Genomic DNA, 6641 nt, shown 5'->3' on the forward strand with positions numbered 1-6641 from the left:
TTTGATAGTTATGTTTCACTGCCCACTCCTCCCATTTTTCTTCTTTTCTTAAGGTAACATGTTTTATTTTCTTTCTTTATTTATTTTTTAAAGATTTTATTTATTTATTCATGATAGTCACAGAGAGAGAGAGAGAGAGAGGCAGAGACACAGGCAGAGGGAGAAGCAGGCTCCACGCACCGGGAGCCCGACGTGGGATTCGATCCCGGGTCTCCAGGATAGTGCCCTGGGCCAAAGGCAGGCGCCAAACCGCTGCGCCACCCGGGTATCCCAAAGGTAACATGTTTTAAAGAAAATCCCAAAAATCATGTCATTTCTCCCATAAAGTGATCAGCATGTGGATCTAAGAACCTTTAAAAACATACACAAAGACACATTGCATTATTACCCAAAGTCAAAACCAATCTCTAAAATTCTTTAATAACCATCTGCATTTACATAGGTCTAATTGTCTCAAAGATGATCCTTTATTAGAGTTCTTTTGCTAATATCAGGATCCAAATAAACTCCAGATATTGCCTTTTTTGATTATTTTTTATGACATTGATTTGTTGGAGATAATCAAGTTTGTTCTTAGAGCTTGTCCTAAATTTGTTTTTTTTTTTTTTTGTTTTGTTGTTTTGTTTTGTTTTGTTTGAAAAGTTAAAAATTCCTTAATTTTTTATTCCTGGTACCACTACCACAATTTACAGGGCAATATACCTGATGTAATGAAAAGAAAAAGAAAAAGACAAAGCTACAACAGATAAAAGACCTCAGGAATGTACATCTAATTGATACTACATTGCATTAATCAATAGCTGCACTTTTTGCAAACTGTGGCTACGACAGTCCTGAACAAGAAGGGTTTCCTGTTTAAGCTGCAGTAACTTTTCTGACTATGGATCATCATTCCTCCTGTGGCAGATTTTTACAGTTCTTCTAATGCATTTGGAACAACTGTCTCAAAGTAACCTGCAGCTTTCCTGACAACTCCTCGCTCTCTCTCCTGCTAAGAACTGTAGCCCTTTTCTTCTGAAATTTTTTAGAACCTTCTACCATATCCACCACTTCCACCACCAGATCCATAACCACCACCATAAGGACTGCCCGAGCTTCTTCCACCAAAACTGCCCCCCTTCATGGGTCCATAATTTGATTGCTGTTGTCCACTATAATTTCCAAAATCATTATAGTTCCCACCACCACCATAGTTACCACCTCCAAAATTTCCTCCTTCATTGTAACCATCTTATCCTCTACCACCACCACCATATCCGCCTCCTTGGTTTCCATATCCTAGGTCCACCACCACTATAGCCTCCTCTACTACTATAACTAGGACCACCACCATAGTTGCCACCATCACCTCCAAATCCATTATATCCACCATCACCTCCTCCATAACTACCTCTGCTGCCACCACCTCTACCTCCATAGCCTCCTCTTCCACCAAAGTTTCCACCATGGCCAAAATTACCACCACCTCCAAAGTTTCCTCCATGACCCATGAAGTTGCCAGATCCACCTCCACGACCTCTTTGCGATTCAGCAGACTGCATCTCTTGTTTAGAAGGGGCCTTTTTCACTTCACAATTATGCCCATTAATAGTGTGGTATTTCTGAAGAACAATTTCATCAACTGTATCATGATATTGAACTCGAGTTGGAAAAGGTGAGTCTGGTCTCAAAATGGAGGGCCATGATCCAAAGGAACCCGAGCAGTTGAGAAAACTGTTTATTGGTGGTTTGAGCTTTGAAACTACGGATGATAGTTTAAGAGAACATTTTGAAAAATGGGGCACACTTACAGATTGTGTGGTAATGAGAGACCCCCAAACAAAACGTTCCAGGGGTTTTGGTTTTGTGACTTACTCTTGTGTTGAAGAGGTGGATGCAGCAATGTGTGCCCGACCACACAAGGTGATGGGTGTGTAGTGGAACCAGAGAGCTGTTTCTAGAGAGGATTCTGTAAAGCCTGGTGCCCACCTAACAGTGAAGAAAATTTTTGTTGGTGGTATTAAAGAAGATACAGAAGAATATAATTTGAGAGACTACTTTGAAAAGTATGGCAAAATTGAAACCATAGAAGTTATGGAAGACTGGCAGAGTGGAAAAAAGAGAGGATTTGCTTTTGTAACTTTTGATGATCATGATACAGTTGATAAAATTGTTGTTCAGAAATACCACACTATTAATTGTCTTAAATTTGAATCATTGCTTCCAGTGATGTCATTTATCTTACCCTTCTATCACCCACTTATTCTGAATACTGGTAGTTAGAGCTAGAAATTTAATTAGATTTAGATTCAATTTGTAGGGAGGTGAAGAATGTTTCATAGGACATCAGATCAAAAGCCATATGATCTGTGATTGTCTCACTTTTGGTGATGCTTCAGCTGATTAGTGGGTTGAGATGATGTCAGTGTGATCCTTCTTTCACAAAATTTCTCTCCAAATTTTATTGAGTGTTTGTAGTAGATCATTGTCAACCTCTATTATTTTATTGGTTAGTATAAGATTATAATTTTATAATCCTATCATTCCTTTTGCATTTATTAGCTAGAATGCTTGTTTGTTTATTTTTAAGTAGGCTCTATGCCCAGCGTGAAGCCTAACATGGAGCTTGAACTCATGACCCTGACTGAGATTAAGACCTAAACTAAAATCAAGAGTCAGATGCTCAATCAACTGAGCCACCCAGGTGCCCCTAGAATTGTTTTTAAAAAGAATTTTCACATAAGTGTTTTCTTATCTTGAAATACAATTTGTGCAGAAAAGATGATATAAATGATTGATTTTGAGTTTTCAAAACAATGGGTTCATGCCCTGGTAACTTTCATTGGAGACCCATGTGTTGTGTATTTATACTCTCTTGAGGGAGAGTAGTATTTTGAATTCATGAATTTTATGTTTGATGTATTTCATTTGTAAAAAACTTGGTATTATTTTAATGTTTTCTGTAGGGCTTGTGTGCTGGTAATGAATTCTCTTATTTTTTGTCTGAAGAAAATCTTTATTTCTTCTTTACTTTTTAGTTAATTTTGCTGGATGTAGAATTCTATGTTGGAGTGTACACATGGACATGTATTTAACATTTAAAATATTTTACTCCATTTTCTTCTTGCTTGCATAATTTCCTCTATAAATAAGAAGTTTTCCTCCACTGGCTTCTTTCAAGATTTTCTTTCTCTTTGTTTGCAGATTGAATATGATATACTTAAGTGCAGTTTTGTTGGTATTTATTCTGCTTGGTGTTTTCTGACCTTCCTGGATCTGGAGATTTGGTATCTGTCATTAATTTTGCAAAGTTTTTGATCATTATTTTTTCAAATATATTTTTATATTATTTTCTTTATATATTCTCCTCTGAGATTCCAGTTATGAGTATTTTTTACCTTATAAAATTGCCCACAGTTTTTGGATGTCCTGAGATTTTTTTTGCTAATTTATTTATTTATTTATTTATTTATTTATTTATGTATGTTTTTCATTTCTGTTTGGGAGGCTTCTAGTGACATATCTTCAAGCTCACAGAATCTTTCCTTGGCCATGTCCAGTAAACTGATGAGCCCATCAAAAGCATTCTTCATTTTTGTTGCAAGAATTTTAATTTATTGCATTTCTTTATTATTAATTTTTAGATTTGTTGTCTGTATATTTAGGTACCTATATATTCTTGCATGTTGTCTACTTGTTCCATTAACCTATAACATATGAATCATAGTTATATTAAATTCTGCACCTGATAATTTCATTATCTGTGTCATATTGGAGTTTGGTTCTGGTGCATACCTTGTATATTCCTATTGTATTTGTATTTGCCCTTTGTTGTGCCTTATAGTTTTGTTGAAAACTAGACATATTTTATCAGGTAATAGGAACTAAGTTACATAAGTCTTTCATGTGAAGATTAATGTTAATCTAGTTAGGAACTGGGCTATGTGTAATGTTTTCTTTTGCTAAAGTGTCAGAGGTTTCAAATTCCTCTAGTGGCTTAGTATATACTATTCCTCATAACCTTGAACTTCCCTATATATTCCTTAAGAGAGAGAATTTGTGCCCCTCAGCTCTCCCAGATGTAATCAACTACTATTATACTGGAGTCCTGTTTGTGTGTTGGGAATATGGTAGAAAGAGGGAGAGTTCTTTAATCTGATTAGAAATACATTTCTTTTCCTGGACATGTGTCTTTTTGCTGTGATCTTTATAAAACGTTCTCCCATAGTTTATTTCCCCTCTGTTCTTTCCTCTTCCCCGGCTCACCTCCCATTGCCAGTTTCCTTGAGACTTGACCCCATTTATTATGGTATTTTTTCCTATTTATATGAGAGAGGAGGTTAGGTCTGAAGTGGGAAGAATGGCCTTCCCAGCTGGGATGAAGCTCTGGGAAAGTCTTTTCCCTTAGAAAGTATATCTTTATTATGGAGAGGACTCTGGGCATTTTCACAATGTTTGCTCTTCCCCTCACCTTTCTGAACCAGGAGGGGACTTTTCTTGGGTCTACACCCTAAGATCCTGATAAGTTTCCCAAAAGTCATGTCCATGAAGTGTCCTTTCTAAGGCTGTGGCACCTAAGAACTTCTCATTTTCATACTAGTCCACACTCAGCTTCCAGAGATTTGTCAAAATTACCATTTAAGTGTTCTTACCAGGTCATACTCAAGAAGTTTCTGTACAGGTAAGAATATCTTGGCTGTGACTTCCTGGATTCACCTGTTTCTACAGATTTCAGGATTGTAGTTTGCTTTGAAATCTCAGTTCTCTGATAGGTCCAAGAAAAGTGATTGATTTCACTTCATATAATGTTTTCTGCTTGTAAGAATGGAAAGGATAGCTTCCATGTTCTTTGAATGTCAGAGTTGAAACTGGAAGTCAAATTCAGTATTCTCGTCCCCATCATGGGACTTGATCCTCGGACCCTGGGATCATGACCTGAGCCAAAGGCAGAGGCTCAACCACTGAGCCACCCAGGCATCCCCCAAAATAAGATATCCTTGTTAAAAGTTTAGCTAAGCTTTGTGGTATTGCTGCCTTGGTATCTATATTGGCCAAGTACCCTGTAGGGACCTTAAACTATTACTGGCCCCCTCATCCAGGTGGATGCCCTAGGTAGCAGTCCTCAAAGTCACAAGCATACTTATGTTCCTGGTTTGATTTCCCAATAGCTCTTGTGATCAATAGTTTTCCTTGCCTTCCAGAAACTGTACACCTTATATGCCCCTAAGATAAGACCCCTGTGGGGCTTCCCAAAACCCCACTCTTTTGATTTGAATAAACCAATCTGGCCCTAACCCAGAGGCCCCAAGACTTTCCACCCATGCATTAATAAAGGCCTTTCTCTTTCTGCAGTTTGCCTTGACCTCCTCATATGGCCCCTCAAGGTGTGCCCTGTGCTTCCTGTAGGACTGGTGAGCAATAAACTTCTCTATTTGAAATTCTTTTGTGGTCTGTTGTTAAATTGTGGCTCATCACCTGGCACCCTGTGTTCCATTTAACAAATGTTCATTTGACATATTTATATAAATCTTTGTGACAATTTTCTTATTAATTTTAGGATATTTGTATTTATAAAGCATAATCTACTGACAAGTGTTAAGCATAGTTAGTATTTCTTCAATAACTCAATAATATTTATTGAGCATCTGCTCTGTGCCAGGCACTATTCTAGGTGCCTGAAGTGAAAAAAAAAAAAAAATCTTTGTAGTCATGGCACTTCCTTATAGAAAAGGCGGGCAAAACACAATCAACTCTATGAACAATTAAAATACATAGAGCATTACAATTTACTAGGTACTGTGGAAAAAGAAAAAAATAGACCAGAATAAAGGGATCAGGAATGTGTGCATATGTGTGGTGAATTGCAATTTTGAAATAGTGGTCTGGATAATGTTATTAAGTGACAATTGAGTCACTTAATAATAAACTGGGTCAGCCATCTTGACATCTGGGGCAGAGTGTTTTAGACATATTCCATTGCCACATGTCCAATTAAGCAATAATGATAACATTTCTCTACAGTTGGATTAAGGTATTGGTAAGGCATCAACATTAGAAATAGCTATAATTTTTGGAGACCTGAAAACACTAAGTTGAGAAATTTTGGCTATGTAGAGTGCGGTATTCTTGGCTAGAACATAAAGAAATCCTAATCTGTCTAAGCAGAAAAAAATAATTGTGTTATGTAAAAGTACTTCTCTAACATTTAAGGAATGTTTTTGAAAACTTTCCAAATAATTTTTACTGGATGTGTCTACAATGAATTTAAAGCCATACTATGCCTTGGACCATAAGTTTTTGACTTTTCCATCTCAGTCACATTTAATTAAAGAAAGTGTTCTTGTTAAATAAAATTCTTTCATGTACATAAAGAGAACTGAAAGATCACTAATTGTGATCTCTTGTAAAAAAAGAATTAAGATTTAATTATTAAACTAAAAATGAAGTTGCCTTATATATACATATATACTAAAGACAATAAGTAAAATGAAATCAAGCCTCTTGGTATAACCTTGGAAAAGGTGAGATTCTGGGAAACCAGAAGGATGAGATAACCTAAAGGAATATCATGAATAAAAAGTACTTCTGAACTGGAAAGCAATAAGACATAATCATCAAGAGTACATCATAGTTAACATTTTTTTTCATGTATTTTTCCACTT

At 36.4% G+C, this 6641-nt stretch overlaps 1 pseudogene; it reads right to left on the reverse strand.

Moving 5' to 3' along the window:
* Positions 1-642: 642 nt before the first annotated feature.
* Positions 643-4520, reverse strand: LOC112653949 (heterogeneous nuclear ribonucleoprotein A3-like; annotated as a pseudogene).
* Positions 4521-6641: the final 2121 nt, after the last annotated feature.

The sequence above is a fragment of the Canis lupus genome, chromosome 3 (assembly GCF_003254725.2).
Source record: "Canis lupus dingo isolate Sandy chromosome 3, ASM325472v2, whole genome shotgun sequence".
NCBI lineage: Eukaryota > Metazoa > Chordata > Mammalia > Carnivora > Canidae > Canis > Canis lupus.